This window comes from Sus scrofa, chromosome 10, assembly GCF_000003025.6.
Source record: "Sus scrofa isolate TJ Tabasco breed Duroc chromosome 10, Sscrofa11.1, whole genome shotgun sequence".
Lineage (NCBI taxonomy): Eukaryota > Metazoa > Chordata > Mammalia > Artiodactyla > Suidae > Sus > Sus scrofa.
The window spans coordinates 38,483,205-38,500,002 of record NC_010452.4 but is presented as its reverse complement, the minus strand read 5'-3'; the positions used below and the strand labels follow the sequence as shown (position 1 = coordinate 38,500,002).

At 45.9% G+C, this 16,798-nt stretch overlaps 1 protein-coding gene and 1 long non-coding RNA gene across 4 annotated transcripts in view; one reads left to right on the top strand and one right to left on the bottom strand.

Annotated features, from left to right (window-relative positions):
• The window catches only part of MOB3B (MOB kinase activator 3B), a 256,735-nt gene that overhangs the window by 194,665 nt on the left and 45,272 nt on the right, over nt 1–16,798 (bottom strand). The window lies entirely within an intron of this gene.
• LOC106505142 lies at nt 398–7,253 on the top strand. Its single transcript, XR_001299264.2, has 3 exons — nt 398–512; nt 1,822–2,224; nt 4,366–7,253. It is a non-coding gene; the product is annotated as an uncharacterized LOC106505142 (long non-coding RNA).

Genomic DNA, 16,798 nt, shown 5'->3' with positions numbered 1-16,798 from the left:
TACACAACGAGCTGGGCTCCATGTCCTCTCCCTTAAGGTGCCCTGACCCAGTGCGGTTTTTAGAAAAAGACAAAACCCGACAGAACAGGGCAGGATGGCCAAGGAGCCCTGATTTATTTCGGTTTTGAAAGGCCATTGCACATGGGTTTTCTTTTCTGCGGGAAGAGCAATCCACAGGACTGGGCTCGCTGTTCTGAATCAAGGACACTTTTTTTTTTTTTTTTTTTTGCCTTTTCTGGGGCCGCTCCTGCGGCACATGGAGGTTCCCAGGCTAGGGGTCGAATCGGAGCTGTAGCCGTCGTCCTACGCCAGAGCCACAGCAATGCGGGATCCGAGCCACGTCTGCGACCTACACCACAGCTCACGGCAACGCCGGATCCTTAACCCACTGAGCAAGGCCAGGGATCGAACCCACAACCTCATGGTTCCTAGTCGGATTCGTTAACGACTGAGCCACGATGGGAACTCCCAAGTACACCTTCTTCTAACCTATTGGAGTGATCTTGGGATCTGTGAGTACAACTTCACGGGCACCTGGGAGAGGGCGGGGTGAGGGAGGGCAGAGGGAGCGGGTCTGAGGGAGGGTGGAGGGGAGAATGTGGGGGAGGGCAGAAGGAGAAAGTCTGGGGGAGGGCAGAGGGGAGGGTTTGGGGGAGGGCAAAGGGGGGGGTCTGGGGAAGGCAGCGGGGAAGGCAGAGGGAGAGGGCAGAGTCATGCTGGGATGCAGACTCACCCACATTTGAAAGCCCTGTGGAGCACCAGGCTCACAGGAGGGCATAGACCCTTGAGGGCTTGGCCCTCAAGACAGCCGGTAAGAGAAGCCTTCCAAGCTTGCATCAGGCTGAGATGAAGCCCTGCCCTGAGAGCCAGGTCGCTAAACTGATCTACATTCAGAGAGAGCCTTGTGGCTTGTGGGGGCCACATGGGGACCTGAAAGGGGAAAGTCAGGACAGAGTCTGGGGAATTCTAGTCCCTTCTCCACGCAAGGGGCTAGCCACACACAGGGAAAGTCAATGATGGACCCACAAAGATGTTCCCTCCACACCATCAGGGGTCTGTACCCTCCTCAGCCCTGCATCCCAGCCTGCCTAGCTCAGAGCAGGAAGGAGGAGGAAGGCATTCATTTTGGGAACCAAGACAGACAGTCTAGGCTTTCAACTGGAGCCCCTGACCTGAAAGCAGCCATAGACACTTGGAACACCTAATTTCTTTCTTTCTTTTTTTTTTTTTTTTTGGCCCATGCCCACAGTGCCGGGAAGTTCCTGGGTCAGGGGCTGAACCCAGGCCACAGCAGTGACCCGAGTCACAGCAGTGACAATGCTGAGCCCCTAGGGAACTTCTGGAATGTGCTTAACTCTATAAAGCCACCTAAGAGTATGCAGGAAGGAGATAAAGCAGTTCTCATGGTACCGGCATTTCCTCCAACCATATCCAAGGAGAGAGAAGAGGGTCCTTTTAAGTAAGGGTGCTTTGTGACGAATTAAGAAATAACTGGGAGTTCCCGTCGTGGCACAGTGGTTAATGAATCCGACTAGGAACCATGAGGTTGCTGGTTCGGTCCCTGCCCTTGCTCAGTGGGTTAACGATCCGGTGTTGCCGTGAGCTGTGGTGTAGGTTGCAGAGGCAGCTCGGATCCAGCGTTGCTGTGGCTCTGGCGTAGGCCGGTGGCTACAGCTCCGATTCGAGCCCTAGCCTGGGAACCTCCATATGCCTCGGGAGTGGCCCAAAGAAATAGCAAAAAAAAGACAAAAAAAAAAAAAACAAAAAGAAAGAACTGTACACCTCATCATTCCATGACCATCATTCACTCCATCATACCAGAAACTCCTGAGGATGGAGGATTTAGAAGAGATGATTCAAGTGGAGTTTCCCTAGTCCTCACCGGCGCAACGTACCTCTTCCTCCTGTCAAGAACTTTCTCGTCTCTCTCATCAAGCCTGGCTGAAAAACCCTCACGCGAGCCAGCAAACAAGTGAAGGCAATGACATTTTTTAACAGCATGACCCAGGTCAGCAAACCCTAGACAAGTTGCCATGATGACGGGGATGGTGTGTGCCTGCTGGTTCGAACCTTTCTTGTCATTTCTGTTACAAAACACAGCTATTTCCTGTTCTGGGAAAGCTTGGAGGGGCAAGAAAAAGGATGACAGGAAGAGAAGAGATCCTCCGGAGAAAATCTGGCAAAGGCTCTTGGAGGATCTACAATTTCTCCCTCTCAGGCAAGAGTAAGTAGTGCCATCAAAATGAACTCTGAAATCTGGAGAAAAGCTTTGGTGAAGCAATCTTAAGAGCGTTATACTTGGAATTTTAAAATAGGCATACCTTTACCCTCAGCAAACCCACCTTTTACAATCTGTCGAAAGAAATATAAAAATCATAAAATTAAAAAAAAGGAATGTAAACATGTATGTGTGACTGGGTCACTTTGCTGCAGAGTAGAAAATTGACAGAACACTGTAAACCGGCTATAATGGAAAAGATAAAAATCATTATAAAATTAAAAAATAAATAAAAGACAAATATATTGGGAGAGTTCCTGCTGTGAGCAGTGGGTTAAGAATCTGACTGCTACAGCTGGGTCGCTGCAGAAGCTCAGATTAGATCCCCAGCCCCGGTGCAATGGGTTAAAGGATCCAGCATTGCTGCAGCTTCGGCGTAGGTAAAAAGACAAATATACTGAGCTGTTGTGGTAAACAGACTTCTTTTTTTTCTTTTCCTTTTTACATCATATGGAAGTTCCCGGGCTAGGGTCAAATTGCAGCTACAGCTGCCAGCTTATGCCACAGCCACAGCAACACGAGATCTGAGCCGCATCTACTACCTACGCTACAGTTTGTGGCAACACCGGATCCTTAACCCACTGAGTGAAGCCAGGGATCCAACCCGCATCCCCACAGATACTAGTCGGATCCTTAACCCATTGAGCCACAACAGGAATGCCAAAAAATCCATTCTGAGGGAGCTCGTTCAATCGAGAATGACACATCCACCCAAGAAATAATGGGCAGCTCTCAAAATATAATCAGGCAATATATCTGTACTGAAATGGAAAGAAGTCCGCAAGAATGAAAAAGCGCAGTGTAAACCCATGCGGGACTTCTAAAACGTGGCAGAGATCCCAGATTTTCATTCCTGTAATCTCCAGACACGCTCCTCCCCCCGTGTTCCCATCTCAGAAAATAACAACTGGAGTTATCTACTTGCTATAGGCAAACAAACAAAAAGAGAGAGAGAGAGAAAGAAGGGAGATCATTGTTGACGCTCCTTTTCCCCTCTAACTGCATATCTAATCCATCGGTAAATTATACAGTTTCCCTTCAAACTGCTACCATGTGCCACCCTTCTCACCACCTCCACAGTGACTCCTCCCATCCGAGCCACCAGCCTCTCTTTCTTGGGCTGCTGCAATGGACCTGACTCGTTGCCCTGCTTCCACTTTTGCACTTCGGTGCAGACAACAGCCAGAGTGGTATTTAAAAAAAAAAATAAGAATGACATCCAGCCACTCCCTGCTCTAAATTCTGTCAAGGCTCCCCACCACAGTCAGAATAAAAACCAGAGTTTGAGAGTTCCCACTGTGGTACAATGGGATCAGTGGCATCTCTGCAGCATAAGGACCCAGGGCCTGGAAATTCCATATGCCAAGGGGCAGCAAAAAATAAGCAAGCAAGCAAAGAAACAAACAAACCCCACAAAAAAACAGAGTTGCTATGTTGGTTCACAAAGCCACGATCTATAGATATTTCTCCTTCGTCTACAATTCTCCCTTTTACTTATCTGCTCTATCCACATTGGCCTCCTTGAAGTTTCTACAACACACCAAATCCACTATCATTTCAGTGCTGTATTAGTTTTCTAAGGCTACCATAACATTTCTGCTATTTAAGCCATCCACCATAAACTGGATGGCTTAAATAGCAGAAATTTACCGTCTCGTGGTTTTGGAGGCTAAAAGCCTGAAATCAAAGCAATGGCAGGGCCATGCTCCTTTTGAAGGCACTAAGGAAGGATCTGTTCCATGCCTCTCTCGTTTCTTCTATGGTTTGCTGGCAGTCTCTGATGTTCCCTGGCTTGCCGACGTTATCACTCCGATCTCTGCCTTCCGTCTCCGAATGGTGTTCCTGCCATGAGCGTGTCTGTTTCCAAATTTCCCCTTTTTATGAGGACGCTAATCTTCATGACTTAGGGGTCCACCCTAGTCCAGTATGACCTCGTGTTCACTAATTATATCTGCAATAACTTTATTTGCAAAGTAGGTCACATTCTGGGTGCTGGGGCTTAGAATTTCTACATCTGAGTTGGGTGGGGGGGGGATTTAATTCAACCCAAAGAGCCCTTGTAATTGCTGTTTCCTTCTCCTGGAAAGCTCTCTACCAAGGGTGGTTGCCATGAGGATGAGCCACCGCCATCCAACTTACAAGGAACATAACTGACCAGGAGTCATGACTTCTGTGCTCTGAAATCCATCTCTGCATCACGCCATCCACAAGCTACTCCAGGGCAGTTACCAAGACTACCAAGGCAAACCTATCCCTGGGAGATGAAAAATTCACCTGACAGGGGACTTTGGCTCAAAGGCTCTCCAACAACCTTGCCAAACTCTCTTAAAAGAGCAGAGAACTCTAGCACGCTTCCCCTCAACCTTCTATCCTAGTCTCTCTTCTTCACCTGGGGTCAGATTCACATTACAACCTGACAGCATTCCCAGGCTTCTAACAGCTCCCTCCCCATTCCCCACCCACCCTACTCCCCCAATGCAACAAAGAACAGAATACTCAAAAAGGCCCTGCATTTGACTGAATGTTTTGCTGTAGCTGACTTGAAATTCTTAATATGTTATTTCTGAAAAAAGGGGACCCACATTTTTCACTTTGTACTGGACACTGGTCTGGTTCACAGGGGCTGTTTTAATAAATCTCTTGTCTGGCTAGTTCTGCACCAGTGTTTCCTTCTTGGAGGACCCAGACTGACACCCCAGATATGAGTATGATGCTTCATCATTTCATGTAAGCCTCTGCTCAACGGCCACCTCCTCAGAGAAGCTTCCTTTGCTGTCCTAAATAAAGGATACCCCACCCAACACAGTCCCCCTCTCTCTCTCTCTCATTATCTTGTTTTTATTTTCTTCATAGCGCCATCTAATTTTACTGCATATTTTTATTTATTGTTTGTTTTATCTTCCCTTGAGAATGTAAGCCATACAGGGACAAAGACTTTGGTTTGTTTCGTGTTGTACCCCAGCACCTATAACAAAGCCAGGCACATAATAGGTAAGTACATCTTGCAAATGTACGTCACAGACCTATAAAATATAACATTTCAAAAATACAGGCCAGAAATGATGAAAGACTCCAAAGCCAAAGCAGGAGGCATGACAGCAAATACTGCAATTATCCAGAAGGAAACTGAATCTTGACATAGCTGCACAGGGCCCTTGGGCTGAGATTTTAATGCCCAAGTGAGGATGGATGATGTAGTCTAGACACATGCAAGGTAGGGAAACTGGAACTGAGATACCTGCATATAGTCGGAATTCTTAAAAACCTCCTTCCACATGAAAGTAGGCCTAGAAAAACTAGCACTGCTCCCTAGTAACTCAGGGAAGAGCTCAGTAAATCTGTATTCTTCCCTAGTCTCAGTGTGAAAAAAAAAATGTATCTCATAAAAAATCAAAACACCAAGCCTGTGCCATGCACAAGTGCGTGGCCCAAATTTACATTCTTTAAATTGTGCAAGAATCCTGAGCTGACAAATCACCATAAAAATATTTCCAGGACCAGAGAAACCTTTGCAGAAATAAACCCAAATTGCTCTGTAGAAGTATTTTCATAACTCAAGATTCATGACTCCCTCAGAATAAGGGGCGCAACCCCTGCTAAACAAACCAGACAAAGAACCAAACCAGTTCAAGGGGAGAGGCCACATACATAACAAGTAGAATTAGCACCTTAAGAACTGATGGTAGTAGAATAATCTGATGGAGTTATAAACTAATTATATTTAAAAGTATTTTTAAGTGAAAGGAAGAATAAAAACTATAATGAAAGAACCAGACTCTATGAAAAAAGAAATAGATGGCTTTGGAAAAAAAATAGAAATTTTAAAATTAAAAATACAGGATTGAGTTGAATATTAGATACAGCTAAAAAGAGAATTAGTATCATGGAATATAGGTCTGAAGAAAGTAGTCATAATGTAGTAGAGAAAAAAAATAGAAAATGTGAAAGAGAGGTTATGAGACATGGAGAGTATGTTGAGAAAATAAAATATACTTTTAACTGGAATTCCCAGAGGGAAAAAGTAGGAAATTGTGAGAGAGACAATATTAAAATGATAATGACTCAGAATTTAACAGAATTTAAGTAATACCCATGTTGTTCATTTGAACTATCATGAGTCCCAAGTAGAATTCAAAAGAAACACACACACACATATCTGCACACATTGTGGTAAACTGCAGAACACCAGAGTGGAAGAGAAAGTCATGAAATAATCAGAGAGAAAAAGAGGTTACCAACCCAATATTAGTCAAGGACTTTTCATCAATGCCACAGAAGCAAGAAGATAATGGAATAACATATTCAATGTGGTAAAAGAAAATAAATGTCAAACTAATATTCTGTATCTAACTAAATTACTGCTCAAAAACGGAGGTGAACAAAGATATACCCATACAAAGAAAAGAAAGGAATATCCAATTCACAGAAGTTCCCTGAAAGAAATATTAAACAATAATAATGTATTTTCAGTAATAATATATTTCAGTATAAAGTAAATTAAAGAAAAGTAAGATAAACAATGATGGGGGGGTTAGAAATTATAAACAGCTTGGAACTAAAACAATAGAGAGCAATAATATGGAAGTATTATTACCCTAAATTATTTTAATATTCATGCATTATTTGGTAGAAGAACAACAATTTTGATCAATTTTTAACATTTTTAAAGCTAAAATGCAAATTATAATTTTACGGGAAATGAGGGTGGGGATAGGGAAGAAGAAATGTGTTACTTCGATAGTAAAAGAGAAGAGGAAAGGGGAAAAAAGACCACTCCAATGAAACATGTACAGATAAATAAATTCAAAAACAATTTGCCACAAGCAGATCCTCATTAAAGGAAATTCAAAGAGTGTATTTTAAGCCATGGAATTGATGACAGATGTATAACATATAAAAGGAGACAGAAGAAAGAACTGAGAAGATGCAAGAAGATACAGGATATAAGATCCCAAGCTATAAGAAAGAATTATGAGGACAGAAGTAGTTAAATATAGAGGTAAATCAATACAAGTATTGACTATAGAGAAAAATAAAAGAAGCAATGCTGTGCGGGATTTTCAAAAGAAAAAAATACATATAGATTTAAAATATAAAAAAGACTAGCATAAGGATTGGGGGGATCTCAGTGGGAAGGGTGTTGTTCAGAGAAAAGTAAAGATACTGATCACTCCAGGATTTGGTAAGTTAAAGATACAAGCTATAAAGACTAGGTCAACCACTAAAAGAATGAAAACAGTATAATTTTCACAGTGGTACAGAAAAAAAAAAAAAAGTGGAGAGAGACAATAAACTCAACCCAAAAGAAGACAGGAAAGGAAAGAAGAAATATAGAAATTACGGGGGCAGGAGTTCCCATCATGGCGGTTAGTGAACACGACTAGCATCCATGAGGATGCGGGTTTGATCCCTGGCCTTGCTCAGTGGGTCAAGGATGTGGCGTTGCCGTGAGCTGTGGCATAGGTTGCTCCAATCCCGCGTTGCTGTGGCTGTGGTGTAGGCTGGCGGCTATAGCTCCAATTACACCCCTAGCCTGGGAACCTCCATATGCCATCGGTATGGCCCTAAAAAGAGAAAAAAGACACACACAAAAAAGAAATCATGGGGCAAATAAAAAGCACAATAGGGAATTCCCATTGTGACTCAGTGGTAACAAACCTGCCTGGCCTTGCTTAGTGGGTTAAGTATGGGGCATTGCCATGAGCTGTGGTGTAGGTTGCCGATATGGCTCAGAGCCCATGTTCCTGTGGCTGTAGTGTAGGCTGGCAGCTGTAGCTCTGATTCGACACTTAGCCTGGGAACTTCCATATGCCATTAGTGTGGCCTTGGAAGGAAGGAAGGAAGGAAGGAAGGAAGGAAGGAAGGAAGAAAGAAAGAAAGAAAGAAAGAAAGAGAAAGGAAGAAAGAAAGAAAGAAAGAAAGAAAGAAAGAAAGAAAGAAAGAAAGAAAGAAAGAAAGAAAGAAAGAAAGAAAGAAAGGAAGAAAGGAAGGAAGGAAGGAAGGAAGGAAGGAAGGAAGGAAGGAAGGAAAAGAATGCACAATAGACTCTGGCAGATGTAACACATTTAACATGCCTCCTGGGGCAGGCGAAGTCACATATATGAGTAAAGCAGCAGCTCAAATGAAAAGGTAACTGATTTCCCCTCAGGGGAGGGAGACAGTGGAGCCTGGTGGGGCCTGCGGTAAGCTGGTGAGAGATGGCAGTTCTCCCAGATGGCCGCCGAGTGGGAACACAGCCCAGGGTCAGGTGTGTCAACTTTCAAACAAAGCTGGAACTTCCAAGTTTTAAAGGAAATGTGATTTTTAAACACAGGCTACGACTTTTCTCTTTTTTTAAAGCAAACATTAAAAAAAAAGTAGCCTATTAACCCAGTGGATAGAAGAAAAGGAAATTAAATGGAGCAAGCAAGCAAAGAAAAAGCACAATAAGTAAAATGCAGAAATGAAAACGTAGACTAAAAGAAAGCAAGAGCCACCTCGGGAAGCCCTTGCAGCACGAATGGAAGTGATGGCTTCTGCTAAACACCCACTGTGATCCACACCCTGTAATTGCCACTCTGTTCAACCTTATCATTTGGCTGAAGAGACCTAACATTAGAGGATGGGAAAAACACTGAATAATCCACATATAAAGTACACGGAGCACCGGTGGTCACTCAGAACTCCAAATCATGTCTGGATGTTTGTTGCTTCGGTTCTGCTTACACCAAGTCTCCCTTGGGAGGCGGGGGCTGGGGGGGGGTGATTGGATACCTGGGCTTATGGACCTGTTCATAAAGGAATGAGAGGATGGACAGGAGGACACACAGAAAAGAAAGCAAGAAAGGACGTTCACCCTGGCTTAGTTACCCTCAGTCTGTTGTTTGAGCCAGTTCCTGGAATGCCAGCTCTTCCCTATGGCCTGTGAGGCAAAGTCCCAAATGTTCAGCACGCCTTCCAAGGCCTCTCAGAGCTGGCTCATTGCAGCCCCTGTCTCCACACCTCTGCCCAAGCTGCTGCCCCTGCCAGGGTGCCATAGGTCTCCCCTCCATGCATCAAACCAAATCCACTCTTAAGCCAGGCACTGCCTGAGGTGCCTGATGAGATCCCTGTATGAGGAATGCACCTCGTGACTTTTTTTTTTCTTTTCAGGACTGCACCTGCAGCATATGGAAGTTCCTGGGCTAGGGGATCGAATCTGAGCTGCAGCTGCCGACCTACAGCACAGCCACAGCCACACCAGATCCCAGCTGCATCTGCCACCTACACCACAGCTTGTGGCAACACCAGATCCTTAACCCACTGAGCAGAGCCAGGGAGCGAACCTGCATCCTCATGAATACCAGTCGGGTTCTTAACTCGATGAGCCACAGCAGGAACTCCAAGTTAGTTGGGCTCTGCAAAAATATGTGTAATAAGACAAAGACAATTGTGTTCATCGTAATTCCAGAAGGTATGAGGGTAAAGGGACGGGCCTGATGGGGCTGCTTCTGGCAAGAGATGGTGCCAAAGCTGGGGGTGGGCTCTCTCCCTAGATGGTCTTGTTGGTGTTCAGGTCTCCTGCCAAAGCTGTCTAACCCACTGGAAAGCAGAGCTACAGTGCCTAAGGACTGATCTCTGCAGGCGGTACCTAAATATTCTAAAAGAATATTCCAGTTGTGGCTCAGTGGAAATGAATCTGACTAGCATCCATGGGGATGCAGGTTCAATCCCTGGCATCACTCAGGGGGTTAAGGCATTGCCGTGAGCTGTGGTGTAATCGCAGATGTGGCTCAGATCCCACGTTGCTGTGGCTGTGATGTAGGCCAGCAGCCACTGCTCTGATTCGACCCCCTCGCCTAGGAACCTCCATATGCTGTGCGTGCAGCCCTAAAAAGACCCCTCCCTGCCAAAAAAAATTCTAAAAGCTAAAAACATGCATATTAACAAGTGTTTAAATAAATGTCTATGAGTATATGATGCTAACTTTTTCATTTTAAATCTGATATTCAAAGATATTTTCTTCTATATGGCAGGTGACATTGTCTCACTTTTTAAAAAATATGGGAACGCACACCTCCTGAGAAACCAGAGCACTCACGAATTGAATGAGTTTCTTTTATTTCAAAAGCCAAATTATAAGAAGGCTTTTCACAGCTTGCAGCAGAAACTACGTTTAACGTGGGGTGTGGGAGAGGTTGATATGTCTGGCATGTGTGTGGGCTGAGGAGGAGCCAGGGCCTCAGAAAGTCCTAAAGACCTGGTCCTGCACACAGCTGGAGGGGACGGGGAGGTCTGATGGGACATGAAACGGTGCAGGCAGCCTGGCAGAGGGCGGGTCACAGCCGAGGTGGTCCCTCCTCTGCCCTCACCTCTCATGAAATCATGAATGAAACAAGAGACTCAGGAAAAGGCTGATTTCTTGTAGAAATGGAACAAGGATAAGGCTTGGAATCCAGGTGGGATTTTGAGTAGAACTGAGGATTCAGTAGCAGGGACACAGAAGGAAAAGGGGGGCCAGAGCAGGGGAGAGAGGGCAGAAAAGGAAAGGGGGGCAGAGCAGGGGTGAGGGCGGCAGAGAAGAAAGAGGGGGGCCAGAGCAGGGGTGAGGGGGCAGAGAAGGAAGAGGGGGGCCAGAGCAGGGGTGAGGCGCCATGCTGAACTCACAGCACCAGGAATTGGGGTTCCGACCAAAGATCCCTAAGTCTTTGAGGGGCAGAAGTACCCCAATGAGACATGTTATGTGCATTTCAAGATGGATGCTCTTCTGAAAAAGTACCACCTGTCAAGATTGTCTGGTGTAAGGCCAGGCTGCAAACAGCTCCCCTTCAGAGAGTCAAGTTAATGAAGACAAGAGTGGGAGGGGCTGGACAGCAGGAAGCCCTAGATCCACCCCAGTCTCTGGGTGTTTCCATGGCAGCAGCCGCCTACCAGGTGGGGTCTGAGGAGGCTGTCGCCAGGCTTCCAGTTAGAATGGGACAGTATCAAAAGCAAAATGGAACAAAACAAAAAAACCTGGGTGGGGCAGGAAACCATAGGAAGTGCACAGTTCTCCCTGTGCAAAGCTGATGGGTGGGAAGCAGAAAATAGAGAGCAGACTAAGGTCCATTATGGTGAGCTTATCTTGATGAAACATAAAGACACTTGAAAACTCTTTACTGTTAGTCTCCAACTCTGGAGTCACTTTAAGGCATCCACATTAAATTAAAGGGCCAGCATCCCTGGGCAGCAGTCCCAGGAGGATTCCCTTTTGTCTGGCCCAGAGGTTGTTCCTGGTGTATTTCAGGCCTGCCCACCTGGGGGCCCTGCACCTGCCCTGCGGTCTCAAGCCCTCTGCCCTCCCCCCATACATTTCCTCTCTTGCTCTTTCAGAATCAGGATCCCATGCTTCCTGGCGCATTCTGGAATGTTACCCTTAGCAAACAGCCTGCAGGCACTCATATCCAGGCAGTGGGCTCGCCAGGCTACCAACCAGGAAACTTCACCCACATAGCAAGGTCCAGGCCCTCACCGTAGAAGGGCTGGCCTGGGACTCTGAGACACACAGTGACAGTGACCATACACCTCAGTTAATGACAACTTGACTCTCAGCCTTTAACTCTAAAAACACATGTACCACCCTGGAAAGTTGGCCTCACCTCGGTTTTTGAACAGACCACTCATCCAAGCTCTAGACTAGCATGTTCTATTGCCAGATGGACAGTTTTAGCAGGATGTCTCACTGGCCTCTAGTGCAGACCTATTGATAACATGTTAATAACAATAACGATCAGAGGCAATACTCTGAATATCACATACTCTATACTATTAACTATTGCTAACCATAGATATATAAACTCAGTAGGCTGTTATCCAAGCCTCTTTACAATAAGAGGGGTCTAAAACCTACATTTAATTTGCACAATCAATATTTCTTGAGCATCCGTTAGGTCAGGCTGGGTGTGCTGTGCTGAACAAAAAAAGACACAGCTCTTGGAGTTCCCGTCGTGGCTCAGTGGTTAACGAACCTGACAGGTACCATGATGACTCAGGTTCAATCCCTGGCCTCGCTCAGGGGGTTAAGATCCAGCATTGCTGTGAGCTGAGACGTAGGTCGCAGATGCAGCTCGGATCCTGCATTGCTGTGGCTGGGGTGTAGGCCGGCAGCTGTAGCTCTGATTCAACCCCCTAGCCTGGGAACCTCCATATGCCAAGGGTTCGGCTCTAAAATAACAAAAACAAACAAACAAACACAGCTCTTATCTTAATGGAGCTTATAGTCTGGTAAGGAAAAAGCCATTAAACACACACACACACACACACACACACGTTACACAATTACAAATTGTGTCCCGTGCTAAGAATGATAAGAGCAAGTGTTACAAGAAAGGACAGTGGGGGAAAGACTAGTTTAGATGCTGGGCCCAGAGCTCTGGCTTCAAGGTCGATGCTCCCCTAAGCATCATGGAGGCAATGAACAGAAATAATGCCTATATTTCAGGCAGTCGTGTCCCAAATGAACAGAGAGGCATGACTGGATCAAGCATAACTGATGCTAGTTCCATGGCATCTAAGCGTCAGGGCTTCCCGTTTGATTACAACTTAACACCTGGCGTTCAAGTCCTCACATTTGGACTATGACCTAATTTTACCACCCTGTGCCAATCCTGCAGTTCTAAAGGCCAGAAGCAGAAAGCCAAGCAGGCTAGTTGGAAGGAGAGTGTAGTACTTTGAAGACTGTAGTGGCAATAAGGAAAACACAGGACTTGGCCTGTTTAAATTAGAATGAGAGCCAAGGCAGCTTAAGAGTCCTCACTCAGAGTGGGGGAAAATTTCTCTACGATGTTTCCGCAAGTCTGATGACCAGACTATCTTTTCTGGAACGTTTCCCTTAGCAAGCAGCCTAGGAAGCTAGAGATAATGTCCCCCTCCAGATCAGAGGGCACATTGGTTTCCTGATCTGCCAAGTAAAGACAGGGAACGACCCCAGCCCAGAGAAGATCTGTCTACACTCCAGGGTACTAGAGATAATGGCGCTGTCTCTGGAAGGGAGGATGGGCAGGTCCCCCTATAAAATGGGGGGTTTCCTAAGCTCAGTGTGGCATAGCACCCACCTGGGCCCATATCCACGTCACCCCCAGAGGACTTGAGGGGCAAGGGAGGACCGACGTGAACAGGAAGTTCACACTCCCAGCTGGACCAGAGGCATAAACTACCCCGATGCTCATGACCGAGCAGCCTCCCACCCTAGGCTGCTATTTAGGGCTGGCTGGGTCACTTGACCTGCAGGAGCACAAGTTTGAGGATCTCCACTCTTGTACCTGCTGTTAATGACTCAGCTAGTTCCACAAGGTCTCGATGAACTCTTTCTCACCTGTGTACCTTTTCTCTGCCTTATATCTATAGTCTCACCTGTGTACCTTTTCTCTGCCTTATATCTATACTCTAAAGGACTCTCTGCCTCCTCTATAGTCTATAGTCTAGTCTATAGTCTCTGCTATATCACAGTTTCTGCCTTCTCCTCACTTGGTTCGCTTATGGCCTCTTAGAGGCATTCTTTTAGCATTCACTGCTGTCTGCTAATCTCCAGTGCCAACATCAAATTTCTCAGAGAAATACCCCAGACTCTGATGGCACAGAGATGTTCACGCCAGGCCAGTGCATAGGTCTGGCAACATGCAGACTGGCTCCCCTTGCCAGGGAACAATTATTTCCTTCTGTCTCTCGGCCTCACACCTGCTCTTCCTATACTCCACTCTGCATTGCCCCTGGGGCTGGACGTCTGCAAATGATTTGCCCAAGCTCCTGTACCAACAGGTTTCCTCTTATGTTGTAGACGCAAGATGCAGAGCATCAGGTAGAACAAAGACAAAATCGGCCTGAATTTAGCTCTTACAGGGCGGTAGCTGTTGTAACAGCAGCATCAGTAGGGTGATTTAGAATTCTCACCCTCCCACCTAACTCAACCTCACATTCAGCCCAGCAGCCATCAGAGTACAGAGCAAACATACTTTCTTTTTTTTTTTTTTTTTTTTTTTTGGTTGCACCCAGTGGCACACAGAAATTCTCAAGGCAGGGACTGAATCGTCACCATAGCTGTGACCTGAGCCACAGCAGTGACAACAATGGATCCTTAACCCACTAGGCTACCAGGGAACTCCCAAGCACATTTTTACAAAGAGATTCAAGACTCACGTCACATCTACAGGAGGTTTATGATACATCCACTAAGTGGCACTGACTGTATCACACAGGGTACCCCCCTGCAGACCCAGTGCAACTGCATAACCTCAAGGTCAGCAGACAGGGGAGGCAGGGCTTATATCCTGTACATTTCAAGGCTGCCTAGGCTGCTCACCTCACTCCAAGGGTTAGGAGGAGGGCTGCCCTAAGGTTATAACCATCCCATGGCAGGGGCTCAAAATCGTTTCCTATATTCTGGAAAAACTGGGAACTTGGACAGACTACAAGGGCGGACCATGATGTTTCAAAGATCATTTTTATTGCCATCTTCATTTTGGAAAATTTAGCTGTTGCCAGCAGGTTTTTGTCCCAGCCATTTGGGGACTTGTGTTTCAGCTTGTCTCTGCCGCTTCATATTCACACGGAGCATTTTGCCCTAGCACAACCTTTTATCCACAGCATCCTCGTTTACCCTCCTGGTCTGTCCTGCTCTTTCACTTGGGATTTTCTTCCCTTGTCATTTAAGCTTTCTCAGCTATACACAGAAACCCAACAGAAGCCTTTTGTGAGGGGGATTCCCTCCCTCCCAGGCAGCTCTGAAAGCAGCAGGTGCCTCTGAAAGGCTGTGGTTAGACCTTAGACCTATACCCAGCAGCTGCTAATCCCAGGCACTCACTTTTTAAAAAAAGAAGTAAAATGGACTTATGTCAAAACACAGTATGGTGGGGGGGAGGGTTAATGCTCTCGTCTTAATCTCGTCTTAAACTCAAGCCACTCTTGCCTTGAAATTTTCCTAAATTAGTAAGCTCACTTCTTTCGCCATGGAAAAAGAGAACTACTATGTTGCTGGTATAGAACACAGCTTTATATTGGAGGGGGCGAGGCATGGATTTTCCTAATCAGCAGATAAATGCTAACTGTGTGTGGGTGGGGTGGGGGTTGGAGGTTTGCTTGCAGGGAGCCAGAGCTGCAAGTAAAAGCACACATTTCCCTAGCTGGGTCTGGGCCCTGGAGAGGGAACCACACCACACCACACCAGATAAGGAAAGAATCTGTTTCCTTTTTGTCCACGAAGGCATTAAGGCTCAAAATCACACAATGAGTAATGTCCATCTGTAAAACATTTCACCAACCAGATTCTCTATGCTTCTGACACAGAGGTGTCTCTAAAACAATCATGAGGAGTTCCCGTTGTGGCTCAGTGGAAACGAATCTGACTAGCATCCATGAAGGTACAGGTTCGGTTCCTGGCCTCGCTCAGTGGGTTAAGGATCTGGCATTGCCGTGAGCTGTGGAGTAGGTTGCAGACGCAGCTACGGTGCAGGCAGTGGCTACAGCTGTGATTCAACCCCTAACCCGGGAAACTCTATATGCTGTGGGTGCGGCCCTAAAAAAAAAGACAAAAAAATGAAACAAGAAATTTAAAAAAAAAACTATAAAACTTGACTTTATGTTGCTTATGGACTCATTCATATATATGGTAAAAGTGAAAAAAAAAAATGCAGGGGATCCATGCTTACCAAGTACAAGAGAGTTAATACGCTGAGTGAGGCCAGGGATTAAACTCACATCCTCATGGAGCCACGACAGGAACTCCTCAATTGTTTCCTTAAGGTGGTGTCACCAGACATCAGGTCCAACAGCACAGTTAAAGCTCAAAAGACAGAATGTGCCTCCTTTGCCCACCATCATGAAACAGCACTGCAGCCAAACTTATTCCATCAACACACTTCCCCTCTGTGCTAGACACACAAAGTATCACCTGGCTAGACCTCTGCAGCCCTGGGTCCTCTTATTTAGGATCTGTCCAACACAGAACTCCATGGATTGCTTTCACACCATCTGGTCCAATCCCCTTAGTGCAGGTAAGGAAATTAAGTCCAGGCCTTCACTAAACAAACAGGTAAAGACCTGCAACAGTAGGGGAAATTCTTCGCCTGGAGAGGCAGGATGAAAGAGACACAGTTCTTACCCTCAGGGTGCTCATGGTTTAGCAGGAGAGATTTAAACACACACACAATCACAATGACATACTGAAAGTATTATCCTGAGTGCAGAATTATGAGTTTGCTTAAAGAGGACGAAGCAACGAGGAAGAAGTAACTAAGAGTATTTAAGAATGGAGGGACTCAAGAAAAGCTTCCTAAAGGGGAGTTCTTATCATGGCTCAGTGGAAACAAATCCGACTAGGAACCATGAGGTTACGGGTTCAATCCCTGCCCTTGCTCAGTGGGTTAAGGATCCAGTGTTGCCGTGAGCTGTGGTGTAGGTTGCAGACGCGGCTCGGATCCTGAGTTGCTGTGGTTCTGGTGTAGGCCGGTGGCTACAGCTCCGATTTCGAACTCTAGCTTGGGAGCCTCCATGTGCGGCAGGTGCGGCCCTAAAAAAGGCAAAAAGACA